Raw genomic sequence first — 21,519 nt, forward strand, 5'->3', positions numbered from 1 at the left:
CTCTGAACATTGACTGATCTCCACTCCCTTGGATTTGAAGAGATGTTTAGTTGTGCACTTAGGAACCTATAAGGCTGAAGCAATTTTATGGGTGGTGACACTATGATGGAAGGGTTTTTTAATGTTGTAGAAATTGTTAAAAACACTTAGCTTAAACTGGAACTGCCTGTTATTAAAGGTTGGTTTCCCCACGTCAGTTCCATAAGCTCTCCTAAAAACACCCTGGTTTCTCTCCTGCCTCGGTGGGAACTAGAGGGAATCGTCCCCTGCTGCCCTTGGCTCTAGGCTGATTTTTCTGGGGAGGGGACGTGGGATTGATTTGTTCGCTGTTGAGAAGGGAACCAGGCCACTTCTCAGGGAACCAGAACTCCTAGCATCTTCCCAGTCCAACCCAGGCTGCTGCCCCGTCCCAGTCTCTGTTCCTCTGGGAGCCCTCCATGTTTGACTCTAGAGCAGGCTGGGAGCAGCAGCTGAGACAGAAGACAGCCTGGGCCAGGCAGATAAGGAGTTTAGCAAGCAAAAAATGTAAAATGGCAGTGGAGTATTACCTTGGACTTGACGGCATTTCTCCATTGGTCTGTCTGCCTTGGGGCAGGGACAATAACACGTCCTGCTGCATTCGTTATTTCAAGAGGCAGTTTAGGATTTTCATTCTCACACACAGTGCACAAAGCAGGACTCAACCTTTGGCATAAACTAAACAAGCTGCTCACAGATTCTGACAGCCACAATGAGCGGTCGGGTGAGAGCTCAGACCTGCCCCTGTCCCAGAGGGAAAGTGTCATCTGTGTGGGGACTGGAGCACTGACCTACCCGCTCCTAACTCCCAAACTTTCAGTAACTCTATTATCAGTACCTGTGAGTGTTATTTAAAACCATAAGAAAAACCACACCGGGCTAGACTAAAGACCCATCTAGCTCTGAATCTTGTCTTCTGACAGTAGCCAATAGCAGGTGCCCCAACAACCAGTCAGCAAGGCACCACTGGGAATTGAACCCAGGATCTCCTGGTTACGAAACAGATGCTTTAGCCAGCTAAGCCATGGTGCCTGTGGGTAGCTAAAACACAGTGTTTGCCCACACCTGACTCCTGGCCATCGCCACCAGGGCATGACAAGCTTTGCTTGTATTTGGATTCTGCAAAGCAGAGGAGCAGGTGACGTTGTTCTTACAAGTTGTGTGTGAGTGAATCTTTGGCCAGGTCTGCACTACAAAGTTGTTTCAGCAGAATTATGTTGCTCAGGTGTGTGAAAAACACACAACGCTACCTCAGTCGGCAGCTTGTGGCAGGTGTACACACTGCAATGCCACGTCTGGCGACAAAACTGCCCTGTTTTGCTGACAAAATAAAACAACTTTGATGGGAGGTCTAGAGCTTTTTGCAGCAAACTTGAAGTGACAGAGTAGACGCTGCCGTTCATTATATCACCATAACTGGCCTTCTCCAGTATCCCACAATGCCCGCCGTGAACTCGCCTACCCTGCATTCCTGCTACAGAGCCATGGGCCCTCCCCTTTCATTGCTCTGGGAAGTTCTGACAGCTGAGCCAGCTGCTCTGCTCTGGCAGCCAGGAGCAAATCACTGCCGTGGAATGCTGCTCTCTCCCGCACTGCGAACACAGAGCAGGGTGGCGGGAACTTCGTTACAGTGTGGGGGGCCACTGGCATCTGAACTGTGACACGCCCAGGACACCTCTTTTCTCGAGGAGGCTCTTACCTTCTAAACAGGGACGGCTGTTTTCTAGTAAAATCAGGAAAAGGGAAGGAGAAAACTCAAAAGAAGTTCCTCCTGGCACTCACATACGTGAACCCGAATACTTTCTCAGTCCTCAAAGAGAGACCTGGAGAAAGAGACTTGCTGAAGCAAAGCCACAGGGGTCTCTGAGGTTTCCTTGGCCCCTTACCCCTGTCCTGCCTGGCTGATGTCAGCATCTCTCTGTGAGGTCACCACCTCCCCACCACCTTTGACCAATAGTCTGAGGCCCTGCAAAAGGCCTTTGTGATGTCACTGCCACATCCCTCCCTTGCTGTGCTAATGTCCTGCCCCTGGCCAGGAACTTTGGAGGTTTGAGCTACTCCTGTGGTCACCCCACTCAAGGAGCGTTCGTTCTAGGAAGCAAGCCGGCTAGACAGTAAAACATCAGACTCTGATCCCAATACTACACTCCGTTTTTCAGAAATTAGTCGACTTTATGGCCAGAAGAGACCATTAGAGCATCTAATCTGACCCCCTGCATATCACAGGCCTCCTGTATGACAGAATAGCTACTTTTGAGGCAAACACATTCCACAAAGGCATCTAGTCTTCATTAAATGACATCAAGAGATGGTGAATCCACCACTTTCCTTGGTAGCTTGTTCCTGTGGTGAAACATCCTCGCTGTTGAATTTTTCTGCCTTATTTGTAATATGAATTTGTCACTTTTCACCTTCCAGCCACTGTGTCTTGTTCTGCCTTTCTCTGCTAGATTCAAGAGCCCTTTAATGCCCAATATTTTCTCTCCATTAAGGCTCTTCAACACATCACTGAAGTCACCTTTCAGTCTTCTTTTGATAAGCTAAACAGGTTGAGCTCTTTCAGCAACTCACTAGAAGGCATTTTTCTCCAGCCCTCAGAACATTTGATGGCTCTTTGCTGCCCCAGCTCCAATTTCACAACATCTTTTTCAAATGAGGACACCAAAACTGGAGGCAATATTTCAGTATCAGTCTCACTGATGCCGTGTCACCTGCTGTGACGTTATTGACATAATCTGTAACTGTATAGATCACCATTACGACCACTGTCATATATTTGCAGCCAATATTGTAGAAAGGTTGTGGTTTAAGGGGTCTGTGTAGAGGTTCTGATTGGTTGATTAGAATTATGCTATCTCTAGATGTGTATCATTTTTAGTAGTAGACTTTATAAATATTGGTTCTATGCTGCTCATATTTCAAACTTGTGCTCTGCTTACAGGGAACACCCCAGACAAATTGGTGTCAGTTCTGCCTAGCCTGCTTGATGGCCCAGTAAGGACCATCAGCTACACAATTGACCCATTGAGAGAAGGCAGATATACCTTGTGACTCAGCAAGGTATGCAGGGACCTGCCTATGGACAGAACTCTAAGGTTTTTCTATGTCACATGCTGGATGAAGTGTCCTTGGGACAAAGAAAGCAAAGACCACATGGCAAAAGACTATAAAATGCTGAGGCCTCGCCTCCACCTTGTTTTCAATCCTGCTTCATACCTCTGGAGGGACTTTGCTACAAACTGAAGCTCTCTACAAAGGATTGAATGACCCATCCCAGCTGTGGATATATTCCAGAGACTTGATTTCAACCTGCAGTTTATTCCATGACAGCTACAAGCCTGAACCAAGATCTTTGCCATTACTGGATGTGAAGGGTTAAAATCCATGTGCAGTTTATATAACAACCTGATCTATGGATTGTGAAGCTCTTAACCAGACCCAAAGTCCAGAGCATGGTCAAGGGATCAGAGGCCTAGCAAATCGTGATCAGCTAAGAGAAAGCTGGGGTAAACAGAAAGCCTTGCTTGCTAAGATAGGCCTGGTCAGCAAGTTGCCAGGTGTCGGAGCTGAGATCTAAAGAATTGTGTCTTATTCAGAGTTGCAGATTGAACAAAGAATCCCTGTTCCTATTGTGTTAGTCTCTTCTGTAGGGAGACATTCTTCCCACAAATCCAACCTTGAGTTTATGAGAAGTTGGCACATGTCAGTATAAAATATGGCATCCTTCCAGCTCCCTTCCAAGGAACCAACGCCTGCCTTAATACACACAAAAAAGAATCTTTATTGCCATATACTTTCACTGTTTCTTTGCTTTAACCCCTAGGAATGTACCTGTTGGACAATCAAAGAAGTTGCTCCATTCCTATGGACCCCAAATCAGAATTCAACATAGATATTTTATACTAATAACATTTTATCAAAGTATTCATTAAATGTTAACTTGCTAACTTGAGACCATGGGTGGAGACATTATGTAACATGTTTAACCATTGGCTAATATGCTTATCTTGTCTTGCTGCAAAACCTAAGCTGTGGTGTGGAACTGCCTACCCCGTCATTTTCCCCCGCCCATGGACAATCTATATATTCTGTTGTAATCAATTAATTGACAGTGCCTGTCATAAACAGATAGTTAAGGGTTAATGTCTCTTTTACTTGTAAAGGGTTAACAAGCTCAGTGAACCTGGCTGACACCTGACCAAAGAACCAATCGGGAGACAAGATACTTTCAAATCTGGGTGGAGGGAAGTCTTTTTTTTGTGCTGTTTTTCTTTGTTCTCTGTTCTCTCTTGGGATTAAGAGAAGCCAGTCATGCAACCAGATTTCTCCAATCTTACTGAAACAGACTCTCAGGTTCCAGATAGTAAGTAATAGATAGAAAGCGGATTCAATTTGTTTGTTTTCTTTATTTGCAAATGTGTATTTTGCTGAAAGGATTTTACCTCTGTTTGCTGTAACTTGTATTTTATGCTAGGGGGAGGGAGTCCCTCTAGTCTATATAGCTGAAGACTCTGTAAACATTTTTCCATCTTGATTTTACAGTGATAATTTTTATTTTTTTCTTTCATTAATTAAAAGTTTTTCTTTTAAGAACCTGATTGATTTTTTTTTATTCTTGTGTGAGACCCCAGGGAACGGGGTCTAGACTCACCAGGGATTGGTGGGGGGAAAGGAGAAAAGGGGAGGGAAAGGTGAATTTCTCTCTGTGTTAGGTTCACTGTCTCTCTCTCAGGGAGAGTCTGAGAGGGGGAGAGAAGTGGGGGGAAGGTGAATTTCCTCTCTGTTTTAAGATTCGAGGAGGTTGAATCACAGTGATCTCCCAGTGTAACCTAGGGAGGGGAAAATCTGGGAGGAAGAAAGGATAGGGGGGAATGGTTTATTTCCCTTTGTTTTGAGACCAGGGGGTTTGGGTCTTGGGTCCCCCAGGGAAGGTTTTGGGGGACAAAGAGTGTAACTAAACACTGTATTTTGGGTTGGTGGCAGCGTGATAAGATCTAAGCTAGGAATTAAGCTTAGAAGGTAACAGGCAGGTCCCCACTTTCTGGACGCTAAAGTTCAAAGTGAGAAACAGACCCTGACAGTGCCTCTGAACCTAATAAGCAAGGTGACACTCCACCAGCGCTGTGTGCAATAAACTCCTCTGCTTGACCTCTACACGGTATGATTTACGTCCTTCAGAGAACAAAGAAAGAAGTGGAGGCCAGGTGACCAGGTTGCCAGGAAAACAGAACAAAGGACAGAAGAGGGACAAAAGGGCCTGGCTGAGTTGGGCTGTTGGAAGCAAGGAGTCTGCTGGTTTTGAGACTCAAGGGGCGAGCCCAGGCTCTGAGTTTTGGGTCTCATGAAGATGGACTTTGCTGAATCTTCCTACTTCCTATGCTAACAAAGAACTTTCCTAGGCTGTATTCCAGACCACTAATAAACCTTCTGTTTTACAATGCTGGCTGAGAGTCACTGGGGATTGTGGAAGTTAGGGGTGCATGACTCCTTTGGGGGGTGTAAGGTTTTCCCAGGTGTCCTGCTAAGGTGACTCACTACAGGAAGCTCCTGGCATGGAACGGGTGCTGAAAGGTCCAAGGTCAGTCCCAGGTCGTGCTGAAGGCAAGGAGGTTTCCCCCAGTGACAGCGTCCCCTGAGCAGTGTCACACTGATGAGGACTCTGCCTGGGTTTGGCTCAGAGCTGTTCCAGAGCACTGAGCCTGTGTCAGCTCCCCAGCATGTGACCGGCAGGCGCCACTCTGGCAAAGCTCCCTGTCCCTGGGCTTTGGCATCACTAGCCCCTGCTTAGTGACTAGGTGTCAGTTTAGGGCAGTGATTCCCAAAATGTGAGGCATGCCTCCTAGGGGGGCACAGAGGAATGTTCATGGAGGCACCTCAGGGTTCAGCCAGCCCCCATGGAGGTCAGGGAGGGAGCACCACTCAGTCCCACTCTGTCCCAGCTCTTCATCCACCCTACCCTCAGCCTGAGCCCCTGGCCCAGCCGCGATCCCTTTACCTGTGTCTGCACCCCTCTCCCCAGCAAGCCACAGCCCCACTCCCAGCCCAGGTTCTCGACCGCGGCTTCCAAGGGGCCACAGCCATGGTTAAGAGGGCACAGTGTGAAAAGTTTGGGGACCACTGGTTTAGGATGATGTCCGCAATCACTTCTATGCAGTCCAATAAAAGCTATTCCTCACCCACCTACCCCTCCATCAGGATGGACTAGGTATGTTCTGCTGCCCTTCACTCATACAGGAAGGATAATAACATTTCATTCCACTCAATCCTAAAGTGATTTGTAACCCAACACCAGCCAAAACTGGTCATTTTCGGGAAGCGGCCCCATCATGCTGCATACGTAGGCAGAGTAGGTGTGTCTATGCAAATACGGTCTGTTCCTGAAGTCTTTCCCACAGCTTCTCACTAGATGTGAGCGGGAAGCATATTCAGCCCCTGCTTCTGCTTAGTACTTAAAAACTCCATATTGTCCCTATCACTGCCGGCCTTAGATTTCTTCTCCTGTCATGTTTTTAACAGTTCAGGTGAGGTGGCCGTGTGGTTAAGGTGATGGACTGCTAATCCATTATCCTCTGCACACATGGGTTCAAATTTAATCCTCATCAGATGCATTTAGTTTTCACCTCTCCTTTATAGACAACCATCTCCCCCTTTGGTACAATAACAGACCCAACAATGTTGCTTCTTGAAAACAAAAACCTTCTCAAAAACTCAGACCGCTCCCCTTGCTTTAAATTAAATATCTAAATCCCAGATTTCTAAAAAAAATTTCTCTAGTCCTGTATTTCTTAGTCTTTATCTCAAAAGGTAACGTCCTCATAATCTCCCCCAAACACCCTGGGACTTGCCCAAATAATTAAAAGACCCCCATCCTGAGCAAGGCCACAACCGTGGACCAGAGCTAGTGTCTAGGCCAAGCTGTTCTGAAGGAGGAAACTCAAACATTTTCTACCTGCTTCCCTTGGCAAGGTCTGACAGAAAACAAAATTCCCCAGACCGAAAATTTTCTGCTGAAAAACCAATACTAGTCTGTTTGGGGACTTTTATTTGAATGTATTATTATTATTCTCTTCTGATTTATCTCAGTTCAGTGTTTGTCCTCCAGATGTGTTTACAGGTATTGAGTTGTGGGGGAAGGAGGCCAATTCATAATGTCTCTACCCCCCTTTCATAGTTTCTTCCAACTTGCTAGGAAATACCTTTGCTACGACGTGAGTCAAGCAGTGTCCATTGTTGCTGGGCTATCTCGGAGAAGTCTGCATTGTACACGGTTCCTGGGATAGTCCTTAGGAGTGTGGATACCTTCAATGGGCCAGCAGCCAGTCTGGCTCCTCAATTGTCACACCTGAAAGGCTGGTGGGGGGCATTTCCCAACCTCATAACATATTTCAGTAAGGCACACAGAGCAAAACTTTATAACTTCCCAACCAATGAGAGCACACACAATCCAACATGATATTAATGTTCAACAGATCAAGACTTTTGAAATGATAGCTCACAAGGCAGACTTCGTACAAACCATGTCATCATTATATGAGAGTGGTGAATATGGGGCTACCAGGGTGCTGCTTTGAGCACAGCATGCCACACCTGGGCTTCCATTGCAATGGAGACGTACCGTTAGAGTCCATCCCTCCTGGGATAAATGTGGCAGCAGGGCTGGCCTGGGTCATCTGACTTGGGCTCATGGAGCTAAAGCTGAGAGGCTAAAAACTGTGGTGCAGATATTTGTGCTCACACTGAGGCCTGGGTTCAGAAACCCTCACCCCTCTGGGGGGTCTCAGAGATTGAGTTCAAGTCCATATGTCTGCATCGTAATTTTATAGTCTGGCACAGCCCAAGTCCCATAAGCCTGAGTCAGCTGACCTGGGCTTTGAGACAGGTGCCCTGGGTGTTTTAATCACAGTGTAGTCATAACGTTAGGCTACATCTCCATTGCAATGAAACACACACAGTTGGTCTATGTCACATTAATCAGGATCATGCAGCTAGGTCTGGAGTAAAGTTGCAGTGCACATGTCTGGGCTCAGACTCAGTACCCTGCTCTACGAGCCCAGAAGGTTGCGAGGGAGTTTAGCGAGTGGAAATGGTAAAACCGCAGTCAAGTATTACCCTGGACTCAATGGCATTTCTCCATTGATCTTTCTGCTTTGGGGCAGGGACAATAGCAAATCCTGCTGCATTTGTTATTTCAAAGGGTGGTTTAGGATTTTCATTCTCAGACACTGGACACAAAGTAGGTCTCAACCCTGGGTGTAAACTAAATGAGCCGCTCACAGATTTTGGGAGCTACAATGGGCATTTGGTGTGAGAGCTCAGACCTGCCCCTGCCCCAGAGGGTGGGGGTCATCCTTGAGGGGACTGGACCACTGACTTATCAGCTCTTAATACCTAAACTTTCAGGAACTCTATTATCAGTGCCTGTGAGTGTAATTTATACCATAGGTTCATCTAGTTCTGAATCTTGTCTTCTGACAATAGCCAATGCCAGGTGCCCCAAAAGCCACTCCCCAAGGCACCACTGGGAGTCGAACCCAGGATTACCTGGTTTATGAAATAAGGGCTTTAGCCAGCTAAGGAAAGCAAAAGTGAATTTTGTCTTAATGGGTCACTGACAAAAGCATCCCAGACAGAAAAGCAACAGGCTGAAAAGAAACCTAGCAACTGTTGCAGTAGTTCAGTTGGGTGAGTGCTAAGCTAAAGGTCTGTGGTTCAATCCCAACCTCTAGCAGGCTCTTCTTTCTCCCTTTGTGCAGGGCTGGACTGTTTTCTGAAAGTGCAGCAGTTCCTTTAACTGCCACAAGCCCCTCATTTCAGGCTATGCAGCAGGAAAAGACAGCATGGGCTTCTGCACCGAGCTGGCCCACCTGCCCTTTCATTCTTCTCTTGTTCTTCGTCAGCAAGGGGAAGAAAAAGAAGCTTTCCTTCAAGCAAGGTTCAGAAGGGTGACGTAAGGATGACTTCCTGAGCACCGGCTCCAGTCCTCTGCTCTGCCAGCTGAGCTATTGGAGGGCTGCCACCACTCCCCATCAGTGTGTGCCAGGGTGAGCACAAGCTAAGCAGACAGAGTTTCTGTAGTGTAGTGGCTATCCCATGTGCCCAATACACAAAAGGCCCCTGGTTCAGAAACAGGCTGGCTTCCTTTTCTCAAATCCCCTTGCTGTCCAGGAAGGCACTCCTCCTTCTGCTATTGGCCTGTCCCTGAGATAACTCCAACCCCTGCATGACAGAGGGTGCTGACGTAAATGGAGAAAACACCTTGGTGTCAGTCTGGAGAACCTAGAGCAGTTAGGTGTGTCACCTTTTGGAGGCTTGTGGCTTGGCCTCCTCTCTCCTTGGAGGTTGGCCTATAGATTGATGGCTTTAGAGGTGGGGGCTGGGCTGGCTGTGAGCAACTGGGATCCAGGAAACCCCCACCTGCCCTTCTGAGGGCCGAACCTATGGAGGTGTGGTTCGCTTCTGGGAGATAGAACCCTTTACCTGCCTCTTGGCATCTCAGAGATGGCTACTTGTAGGTCAGGAGAAGTGGAGTTCTGTGGGGAAGGAAAAGAAGCAATGGTGAGGCTGAGTGGGCTCCTTTCTGGCTGAGATTGTGGGCTGCGGGGGGTCTGGCAGTTGCCTGTAAGCCATAAGTGGACTTGGTGCAGTGAAAACTGCTGCTTCATTCTGGCCGACCTGGGGGCGCCACTGATGACTTGGAAGTGGGGGCAGAGGGCTGGCTGTGTGCAAATGGGATCCAGGAAGCCCCAGCCTGCCTCACCAGGGTCTGAGTCTTCTTCTCTCCTGCCATGGGGAGCCCGGTCTTAAGCCTGCCCAGCATGTGCTGCAGCTCAAGAATTAAGCCTTTCTGTGGGGCCTGTGCTGGAGCTGACCATGGACCCCTGTGCGGTACTGCTGGGGGAAATCACAACTGCAAATAATTCTGGCCACAAGATCAAGCCGTTGGGTCGAATGGGGCAAGCTGGAGGCCTGGAGACTTAGTCCGCAGGGCTAGCAGGACAAACCTTTTTCCCGCATGTGGGGGAGGCAGCCGCTGTGGTTCGCCTTTCCTGTGGTATAATCCATGGGTGCAAGGCTGCAGAGCTGGGGGGAATTGGCGGGAGGCTCTCTATCATTAGTTTTATGAGTGGCTGGGAGAAGCATTCATGTAACTCAGTTGGATGTGCCCCGACCTGTGGATGTCTGTGTAAGTGAAATATGTGCCAGAGATTTGCAGCCTGTCACAGCATCACAGTGTGAGAGGGAATCCAGGCGGTGGGACACAGGGCTCAGGGGTCCCTCTGTTCAGGTTTCATCCTGTAGATCTCATCACAGATTTTCAACAACCACAGGGGATGTTCACTGAGACAGAGAGAGAGATGCCAAATGGTGATCTCCAGGGCCTGCGGACATCAAACGATAAGGAATTCTGCACACAGAGAGGACCCTGCTAGTGGAAAATGCCTTTGGAAAAGCCCCTTCTGTCACCAGCTGTGGTCCTACAGTGCTCAGTGCTCTGCGTTGTGGCCTCAAGAGCCATGGATGCAAGTTGAGTTACGATGACCTTTTTCGTTGTCCCCACGTTTCTTAGGTGCCTCCTTCTGACACTTGTCAGAAAAAAATGACCAGTTTCTTTTGGAAGCATCTGCACTGCAAGGCAAAGGCAGTCTTCTCTGTTTCCTCGAAAGATTGACCAAGAGGTGGGAAGAGCAGACATATTTGGCAAGGCACCACTGGGTGATATATCTCTAACCTCCACTTTACCTGGCAGGTGCCTTGGCCAGCTTAGCCATGGTGCTGCTCTCTGGGACTTTTCTCTCAGCTGCTCCATTTCTCATCAGTGACAATAAAAAGGAAGGTGACATGGCCTCTGTGTGTGGACATCCCCAGCGAACCCCAAGGACGTGCGGCACAGGCTCTCGTGTTGCAGCAATTGCAGTTGAAGCAATCGCCAGGCTAATGCCAGTCACAGCAGCCTTTTCATCAACTCCAGGCTTGTGATTTGATTCTTTCCAATGCTTCTCTCCAAAGAAGCCTTTTCCTTAGCAAGCAGTTACTTGGATACCAAGGGAGGTCTCTTCTGTTTCCTAGAAAAACACAGGAAAATGTGAGCAGAGGAGACAAAAGCCACACACCAAGGCACCACTGGGAGTTGAACCCAGGATCTCCTGTTTACTAGACAGGTGCTTTAGCCAGCTAAGCCATAGTGCCTGCCTAAAGAAAGTGTTTACAACTGTTCCATTTGATGGTCCAGGACAACACCTGCAAATTCCAAAGTACAGACCTTCCCCATTTCCCTCAAGCCTTGTAGACTTTGAGGTGTCTGGCTCTCTGTGCACAGAAAGCCACAGCTGAGTTGACAGAGGGCTTCTAACATGTGCTTCTCCCACCAGCCACTGTGATCATATACTGATTAGTGATCTGTGTTTCAGTCACAGCAATCTTGGCTCAGTTCTGAGTCATGGTAACCTTTCCTTCAGCTCTAGACTTCTCATTTGCCACTTTCCAAGTGTGGTGGGGTGACTGCCCCAAACAATCAGGAAAAAAATTAAGGCAGCCTTGCAGAGGCGGTGCAGAACCCAGCCAGTCAGGAAAGGGCTTATTGGGAGAGCCAATCAGGAGAAGGCTTGCTGGAGTAGCCCATATATAAAGGGCTGCTCAGCACAGCAAGTTAGTCACTCCTTGGAGTTTGAGGAGGGAGGATTTGCTGCCTGAAGGAAGGAGAAGGAGAAGGAGAAGGAGAAGGAGAAGGAGAAGGAGAAGGAGAAGGAGAAGGAGAAGGAGAAGGAGGGGTACCGTGGTCAGAGTAGTGCTGGGTGGCAAAGGGGAGCATGAGTGACCTCCTGGCTGATTACTGCCAGACTGAGGCCCTTATACAAAGGTGGAGGAAGGTGCTAGGTCTGTGGGGAAGTGGTCCAGGGAAACAGATGGTGAGGGTTGGAGGTGCACCCCTTTTGCCTCAGTCGCCACTGACACAGGTGGCTACACCCTGGACTGCAGCTGGCCACTGAGGCAAGTGTCTGGGTGAAGGACAGCTGCCCCCTGGAAGCGGGGAGAGAAATGAGTGGGGCACAGCCAGAGGGCTCTGTCCATAAGAGGACATTGAAGTCCTGAGAGCGACATGGGTCCTAAAGATAGAACAGATGGCAGCCAGATGCCACTGGATGAAGGTGCACTGGTGGAGCAGACCTAAACGCCAGGATGGCCAACAGGAGGCACTGCAGTGGTGAGATATGCCCCCTGGCACCAAGACTTAGCTGCAAGGAAGGCTCTCTCTGTCTTGAACCACCACTTAGAAGGATTCTGATGACAGGTCTTTTCTTTCTTATGAAGAGATACGAAAAAGGAGCCAACAGACACATTAGGTTCAGCAAGGAAGAACTGTCAGGCCAAGCCAAGATTTTCTGGTTACTAGGAAGGCTCTTCAATCAGCTCTCCAGAGGCCTTTTAACAGTTACTGCAGATGTTCACCACAAAAGAGACAAAGAGATGCCAAAATAGAGTTCTCCACTGCCTGCAGCCATCAAGCTACCAGGAGTTCTGTGCACAGAGAGGCCCCTGCTGGTGAAAAAAGGCTTTGGTAGAGACTCTTCTGACTCCAGCCGTGATCATATAGCGTTTAGCACTCTGTGTTGTGGCTTCAGCATCCACAGATGCAAGTTCAATTAGGAGATTTTTTTCTTGTCTCCACATTTGCCTAGTGACTCCTTTCAACACTTGTCACCAAAAAGACCTGTTTCTTTTGCAAGCAATGTACAGCTAGGCAAAGGCAGTCTTCTCCATTTTCTCAAAAGATCACCAAGCTGTGGGGAGAGGAGGCACATTCAGCCAGGCACCACTGGGTGCTGGATGCTGAATCTCCTCTTTATTCAGCAGCTGTCTGTGAAGGAGATAAATCTACACTGTGTAGAGGTCAATAAAAGGAGAGTCACCTTGCTTGTTAGGCTCAGAGACACTGTCAATCAATTGATTACAATAGAATACATAGGTTTTTCATGGGTGGGGGAAAGTGACAGGGTAGGCAGTTCCACACCCCGAGATAGGTTTTGCAGCAAGACAAAATAGCACATTAGCCAGTGGCTAGCAGGTTACATAATGTCTCCGCCTATAGACTCAAGTTAGCAGGTTAACATTTACTGAATACTTTGATAAAATGTTATTAGTATAAAATATCTATATTGAATTCTGATTTGAGGTCCATAGAAATGGAGCAACTCTTTTTCATGGTCCAACAGGTACATTCGTAGGTGTTAAAGCAAAGAAACAGTGAAAGTATGTGGCAATAAAGATTGTTTTCTGTCTGTCTAAAGGCAAGGCATCGGTCCCTTGGAAGGGAGGTGGAAGGATGCCATATTTTATACTGACGTGCCAACTTTTCATAAATTCAAGGTTGGATGTGTGGGAAGAACATCTCCCTACAGAATAATCAAACACAATAGGAACAGGGATTCTTTGTTCAATCTGCAACTTTGAATAAGACATTACTTAGTTCTTAGCTCCAACTCCTGGCAATTTGCTGACCAGGCCTATCTTAGCAAGCAAGGCTTTCAGTTTACCCCAGCTTTCTCTTAGCTGATCACTATTTGCTAGGCCTCTGCTCCCTTGACCATATTCTGGACTTTGGGTCTGGAAAAGAGCTGGCACAATCCATAGACCAGGTTGTTATATAAACTGCACATGGATTTTAACCCTTCACACCCAGTAATGGCAAAGTTTTTGGTTCAGGTTTGTAGCACTGATGGAATAAACTGCATGTTCAGATCAAGTCTCTGGAGTCCATCCACAGCTGGAATGGGTCATTCAGTTCTTTGTAGAGAGCTTCAGTTTGTAGCAAAGTCCCTCCAGAGGTATGAAGCAGGATTGAAGACAAGATGGAGACGAGGCATCAGCTTTTTATAGTCTCTTGCCATGTGGTCTTTGCTTTCTTTGTCCCAAGGACACTCTATCCAGCACGTGGCATAGAAAAAAACCTTAAAGTTCTATCCATAGGCAGGTCCCTGCATACCTTGCCTTCTCTCAATGGGTCTGTTGCATAACTTGTGGTCCTTAATGAGCCATCAAGCAGGCTAGGCAGAACTGACACCAACTTGTCTGGCTGGAGTGTTCCCGGGAAGCGTAGCACAAGTTTGAAATATGGGCAGCATAGAGCCAATATTCATAACGTCAACAACAAAAATGATACACATGTAAAGATAGCATCATTATAATCAGCCAATCAGAACCTCTCCATACACCCCTTACACGACAACATTTCTACAATATTGGCTGCAAATATAGAACAGTGGTCGCAACGGTGATCTATAGAATTACAGATTATGTCAATAACATCACAGGAGGTGACACAGCATCAGTGAGACTGATACTGAAATATTGCATCCAGTTTTGGTGTCCTCATTTGAAAAAGATGTTGTGAAATTGGAGCTGGGGCAGCAAAGAGCCACCAAATGTTCTGAGGGCTGGAGAAAAATGCCTTCTAGTGAGCTATTGAAAGAGCTCAACCTGTTTAGCTTATCAAAAGAAGATTGAAAGGTGACTTCATTTAAGTGCCTTAATGGAGAGAAAAGATTGGCTATTAAAGGGCTCTTTAATCTAGCATAGAAAAGCATAACAAGACCCAATGGCTGGAAGGTGAAAAGAGACAAATTCATATTACACTTAAGGCACAAATAAGCAACAGGGAGGGTGATTCGCAACAGGGAGGATGATTCATCACAGGAACAAGCTACCAAGGAAAGTGATGGATTCACCATCTCCTGATGTCATTCAATGTAGACTAGATGCCTTTGTGGAATGTGTTTGCCCCAAAAGTAGCTATTGTGTCATACAGGAGGCCTGTGATATGCAGGGGGTCAGATTAGATGCTCTAATGGTCTCTTCAGGGCATAAAGTTGACTAATTTCTGAAAAACGGAGTGTAGCATTGGGAGCAGCATCTGATGTTTTCCTGTCTAGCCGGCTTGCTTCCGAGAACGAACGCTCCTTGAGTGGGGTGACCACAGGGAATAGCTCAAACCTCCAAAGTTCCTGGCCAGGGGCAGGACATTAGCACAGCAAGGGAGGGATGTGGCAGTTACATCACAAAGGCCTTTTGCAGGACCTCAGACTATTGGTCAAAGGTGGTGGGGAGGTGGTGACCTCACAGAGAGATGCTGACATCAGTCAGGCAGGACAGGGGCAAAGGGCCAGGGAAACCTCAGAGACCTCTGTGGCTTTGCTTCAGCAAGTCTCCTTCTCCAGGTCTCTCTTTGAGGACTGAGAAAGTATTTGGGTTCAGGTACGTGAGCATCAGGAGGAACCTCTTTCCAGTTTTCTCCTTCCCTTTTCCTGATTTTACTAGAAAACAGCTGTCCCTGTTTAGAAGGTAAGAGCCTCCTTGAGGTTTGAAACCTGTTTAGTCTGATCCATCTGGTGACAGATGAATTCTAGGCATGGAAAACACGAGCTTAAGGCAGCAGAATTTTATTCTGCACCTGGGATTTTATCCCTTAGAATCACTGGGAACATTAGGGTTTGTCCGTTTTGTTTCACCTTTTCCTCCATCCCTCCCTCCCTCCTTTCTCTTCTTCTCTTGCTTCTAGTGTCCCCTCAGGGGTGTGTGTGTGTGTGGGTGTCGGTGTGTGTGTGGGTGGGTGGCGGGGGAGTGCTCGGCAGCTCCCACTATGGGAGGTCTACCCAAAAATGTGGGGCTGAAATAGTGCTTGGGCAGTGATCCCCACCAGTGACCTGGCCATCCTTTGGGCTCTTTAGTGAGAACTCTCAGCCTCTCATCCTCAGTCTCTACCCTGATTGGCTGAGCTGAGGGTTATTGACAGGGAGGAGACTCAGGTCCTTGTTGTTCTCTTTGAAGACCAAGTAAATAAGTCATAACCACTTATATGTTTGATGAATATTGCTGCTTCTCTGCATTAATGGTCTCTGAGCAGTTCACGATTCTCTCTAACATTGCAGTTCTCCTCAAATACTTGCTGAATAATTACTGTGCACTGTTGTTGATCTGGAGCTCATCTGAGAGCACTTTATTCAGGTCATTCAATGTCTGAAATTCAAGATCCGATGGTTAGTTTGAACATCAGGGCTCTTGGGTCCTACTCCCAACTCTGCCACTGGCTGGCTGTGTGACCTAAGACAAGTCAATTCTCCTTTCTCAGCCTCAGCTTCTCCCTTTTTCAAGTAGGGATAATAATGATCTGCTCCTACCTACCTTACGGTATGTGGAGGCAGGACTGGCTCTAGGTTTTTTGCTGCCCCAAGCAAAAAAAAATTTGTCTGTCCCCGCATCCCCCTGGTGCCCGAGCCCTGGGCTCTCCCCACACCCGCTGCCTCCACAGCTCTGGGCCTCCTCCCACCCCCACCCCCACCCCCCTGCTGCCCCACCCCTGGGCTCTACCCTCTGACCCTCACCCCCCTGCTGCCCCAGCCCTGGGCTCTCCTCCCCACACCCGCACTCCCTGCCAAGCCAGCCCTGGGCTCTTGCACACATACACCCCATGCTGCCCCAGCTCTGGGATCTCCCCTCACCAGTGCTCCCCCACCCACACACCCCCTGCTGCCCCAGTCCTGGGCTCTGCCCCCTTCACCTGGACCCCCTGCTGCCCCAGCCATGGGCTCCTCCCCCCACCTGCACCCTCCTTCTGCCCCAGCCCGGGGTCACTGGTAACTTGCTCCCAGGGTGGGTCATTCAGCAGGAATTTTGGATGTGCACAGAACACAGGATTGGTTCCCACATGGTTACAGAGCTGCAGTAAAGTGAAACAATTTTCAGCTTGTGTGATTGGAAGATATCTGGATGCATATTGTAAGACTGTCCTCCATAAATGAAGAAAAGTTGAGGTGCCTTTATTATTCTTTCTTCCACTCTTTGTTTCTATGGGGAATTTGCCAATGCAATATCACTGTCTTTCGTTTAAACAAACAAAAATGCAATGGCTGTTGAAAATAGCAATTCCAGTCCTAAAAGCCTCTGGGAAGCATTTCTTGCTCAATTTTATCCTACTTTTTCTACAGGAAATTACAGTGGATCAGTACATTTGTTTTGGGAGAAATAAAGTACCAGCTGCCCAAACTGAGCTTGAGCACTCCTGAATTTTGAGGTGTTCAAATCTGGAAGGCAGGTGCTAGATTCCCTTTCTGAATATTAGCTCAATCTGGAAAGGAAAAGTCAATTTCTGCTTCCATGGCTCAGAAGTGGAAATCCTCCTGCGTGCCTGGTACTGTATCTAAAGCTGCCCAGGTCCAGTAGAGCTTCCCCTCTCTTACTTTTCATTTTAAATTCTAGTGGGACCCACATACCTCCCTTGCTAGGCTTCAGATAGAGAGGGGCACTGTCCATTTAGTCCCCCCAATTCCTTCTTTGGGGGCTGCAAGGTGAGGTCACACCAGTGTCCCTAAGCCAGTCTGGGGATGTCTTCTGAAGGGGGTATATGGGCCAAAGCCTTCTACTCCTTGGGCACATTTGTTCCCCATTCACAGTGCCACCCCGCTCTAGCAGTGAGCTCTCCATTCACAGCAAGCTGCAGTATGAGGTTTCACCTACCATACTCCCTTCTCCTCCCTTCCCTGTTGATAGCACCCAATGGAATACTGGGAAATGTAGTTCTTTCCCTGCTCCAGGGCTGACTCTATAGGCAGGGAGCTAACCAAGGAACTACAGCTCCCAAGGCCTCCTGTTGGTTCTCAGCTCCCAGGCTTCAGAGTAGCAGCCGTGTTAGTCTGTATCCGCAAAGAACAGCAGTACTTGTGGCACCTTAGAGACTAACAAATGTATTTCAGCATGAGCTTTCCTGAGCTACAGCTCACTTCTTCGGATGCACAGAATGGAACACACAGACAGGAGATATTTATACATACAGAGAACATGAAAAGGTGGAAGTATGCCTACCAACAGGAAGAGTCTAATCAATTGAGATGAGCTATCATCAGCAGGAGAAAAAAAAAACCTTTTGAAGTGATAATTAAGATGACCCATAGAAGGTGTGAGGAGAACTTAACATAGGGAAATAGATTCAATTAGTGTAATGACCCAGCCGTTCCCAGTCTCTCTTTAAGCCTGAGTTAATTGTATCTAATTTGCATATTAATTCAAGTTCAGCAGTTTCTCTTTGGAGTCTGTTTTTGAAGTTTTTTTGTTGCAAAATTGCCACCTTCATGTCTGGCAGTGAGTGGTTAGAGAGGTTGAAGTGTTGTCCCACTGGTTTTTGAATGTTATGATTCCTGATGTCAGATTTGTGTCCATTTATTCTTTTGTGTAGAGACTGTCCAGTTTGGCCAATGTACATGACAAAGGGGCATTGCTGGCACATGATGGCATATATCACGTTGGTAGATGTGCAGGTGAACGAGCCCCTGATGGCGTGGCTGATGTGATTAGATCCTATGATGGTGTCACTTGAATAGATATGTGAACAGAGCTGGCATTGGGCTTTGTTGCAAGGTTAGGTTCCTGGGTTAGTGTTTAGGTTGTATGGTGTGCGGTTGCTGGTGAGTATTTGCTTCGGGTTGGGAGGCTGTCTATAAGCGAGGACTGGCCTGTCTCCCAAGATCTGTGAGAGTGAGGGATCATCTTTCAGGATAGGTTGTAGATCTTTGTTGATGTGCTGGAGAGGTTTTAGTTGGGGGCTGTAGGTGATGGCTAGTGGCGTTCTGTTATTTTCTTTGTTGGGCCTGTCCTGTAGTAGGTGGCATCTGGGTACTCTTCTAGCTCTTTCAATCTGTTTTTTCACTTCAGCAGGTGGGTATTGTAGTGGTAAGAATGCTTGATAGAGATCTTGTAGGTGTTTCTCTCAGTCTGAGGGATTGGAGCAAATACGGTTGTATCTTAGAGCTTGGCTGTAGTCAATGGATCATGTGGTGTGTCCTGGATGGAAGCTGGAGGCATGTAGGTAAGTATAGAGGTCAGTGAGTTTCCAGTATAGGGTGGTGTTTATGTGACCATCGCTTATTAGCACAATAGTGTCTAGGGAAATGGACCGCTTGTGTGGATTGGTCTAGGCTGAGGTTGATGGTGGGATGGAAATTGTTAAAATCACGGTGGAATTCCTCGAGGGGTTCTTTTCCATGAGTCCAGATGATGAAGATGTCATCAATGTAGCACAAGTGGAGTAGGGGCGTTAGGGAACGAGAGCTAAGGAGGCATTGTTCTAAGTCAGTCATAAAGGTGTTGGCATACTGTGGGGCCATGCGGGTACCCATAACAGTGCTGCTGACTTGAAGGTATATATTGTCCCCAAATGTGAAATAGTTGTGGGTAAGGACAAAGTCACAAAGTTCAGCCACCAGGTTAGCCATGTTATTATCGGGGATACTGTTCCTGACAGCTTGTCTTTGTGTGGAATGTTGGTGTAGAGGGCTTCTACCTCCATAGTGGCCAGGATGGTGTTTTCTGGAAAATCACCGATGGATTGTAGTTTCCTCAGGAAGTCAGTGGTGTCTTGAAGATAGCTAGGAGTGCTGGTAGCATAGGGCCTGAGGAGAGAGTCCATATAGCCAGATAATCCTGCTGTTAAGGTGCTTGAGATGATGGGGCATCCAGGATTTCCAGGTTTATGGATCTTGGGTAGCAAATAGAATACACCTGGTCGGGGTTCTAGGCATGTGTCTGTACAGATCTGTTCCTGTGCTTTTTCAGGGAGTTTTTTGAGCAGATGGTGTAGTTTCTTTTGGTAACTCTCAGTGGGGTCAGAGGGTAATGGCCTGTAGAATGTGGAGTTAGAGAGCTGCCTAGCAGCCTCTTGTTCATATTCCGACCTATTCATGATGACGACAGCACCTCCTTTGTCAGCCTTTTTTATTATGATATCGGAGTTGTTCTTGAGGCTGTTGATGGCATTGTGTTCAGTATGGCTTAGGTTATGGAGCAAGTGATGCTACTTTCCCACAATTTCAGCCTGTGCACGTTGACAGAAGCAATCTATGTAGAAGTCCAGTCTGTTGTTTCGACCCTCAGGAGGAGTCCATGCAGAATCCTTTTTATTATAACATTGGTAGGAAGGATTCTGTGGGTTAGGATGTTGTTCAGAGGTGAGTTGGAAGTATTCTTTGAGTCGGAGATGACAAAAGTAGGATTCTAGGTCACCGCTTCCAGGCTCGATCTCTCTTAGCTGCTGCCCCTGCAAACGGGCTGCCCCAAGTACCTGCTTGCTTTGCTGGTGCCTAGAGCCACCCCTGGGACCGACACGTTTGTTTTCATCCTCTGAGTCAGGAAACCCACAAAAGCCTCTTCTTTTTTACTGGGGCAGGCAAAAATAAGGTGATACTAAATTCTTCTGATTGCTAAAAGCAGGTTTAGGGAGTTGTGTATTTTTGAAAAATAAATAAATAAATAAATATCCTTCTAACTAGCAGCATGAGATAAAAAGAGACCACAGACAAACCTTGTCAGTAAGGGCTAATGTCCTAAATGGGAAATCAGCAGCGGTTTGTAGCTGGGGGAGCGTACAGTCTGAATGTGTATGACCTGACCCCAGCCCCCACCCCCACATAGCAGTAGGGCTTGGCGCTCTCTCTGCATTGATGTGGTGGCTGAGTGGTTAACCAAGCAGTGACAATTCAAGGAGGTTCCCTGAGTCGGTTTCATTCCTCAGGAGATTCTGCACAATAAAAATTCTGTGCACAGTAGTTTAAAATTCTGCAAATTTTATTTGCCAATAAATAAATGTGGAGGCTCCAGCATGGCAGTGGGGAGCAGAGTCTCTTGGATGCTCAGAGGTGGGATATCACCCTGCAGCCCCCTCTCCCTTCCAGGGAAACAGACTCTGTGGCGAGGCTGCACCTCTCTGCTGCCTACTCCAGGAGCTCCCAAAAGACTCCCCAGAACTGCTCATGAGGGGTGGATGACCACTCTTGTGGCTTCCCTTTGCTTCTCCATCAGAAAGCCTGAGCAGCTGGCCCCAGGTGATTGGAAAGGGCCCGGGGGTTCCTGCCACCACTACCGGCAGCACAGTGGGGCTAAAGCAGATTCCTGCCCACCCTCGCTTCACACGGCGCACCACCCCCAGAAGAATCTGGCACGTCCCTGCGGCCCCTGTGGGGTGTGTCTCTTGCACGCTGCGCCTGCCCCAAGTGCCAACTCTGCCATTGGAACTGTGACAATGGGAGCTGCAGGGGTGGTACCTGTGGGCAGTGGTGCCAGGGGACTCCCCCAGCCTCCTCCATGTAGGAATTGTGCCAAATGGGGGTGTGGGTCACTTTCAGAAGCTGCCTGAGATAGGTGCCACATCCCAACCCCCTGCTCCAGCCCAGAACCTGCACCTCATGCACCCAAAATCCCTCCTAGAGCCTGCCACTGTCCCCCTTGCACCCCAACCCCTTCCCCCAGCCCAGATTCTGCACCATACCCAAACTCCATCCCGGAGCCCGCCACCGCCCCCCCCCCCGCTTTGTTGGCAGCTTTGTTCCAGCTGCTGGGGAAATACCACAACATTAAAGAAACCAATGGTACCAAGTCCTGCAGCGTCACCTGTGGGGTTTCCACAAGAGCATCCATGCTGAGGAGCCAGTCAGCATGTGACTGTACGACCGGATCAAACGA

General features: G+C 47.9%; 2 non-coding genes across 2 annotated transcripts; both read right to left on the reverse strand.

The window, feature by feature from the left end:
- Window positions 1-976: 976 nt before the first annotated feature.
- On the reverse strand, window positions 977-1,050 carry TRNAT-CGU (transfer RNA threonine (anticodon CGU)). Its single transcript has one exon. It is a non-coding gene; the product is annotated as a tRNA-Thr (tRNA).
- A 10,081-nt stretch (window positions 1,051-11,131) lies between these two features.
- On the reverse strand, window positions 11,132-11,205 carry TRNAT-AGU (transfer RNA threonine (anticodon AGU)). Its single transcript has one exon. It is a non-coding gene; the product is annotated as a tRNA-Thr (tRNA).
- Window positions 11,206-21,519: the final 10,314 nt, after the last annotated feature.

This window comes from Gopherus flavomarginatus, assembly GCF_025201925.1.
Source record: "Gopherus flavomarginatus isolate rGopFla2 chromosome 13 unlocalized genomic scaffold, rGopFla2.mat.asm SUPER_13_unloc_3, whole genome shotgun sequence".
NCBI classification, from domain to species: domain Eukaryota; kingdom Metazoa; phylum Chordata; order Testudines; family Testudinidae; genus Gopherus; species Gopherus flavomarginatus.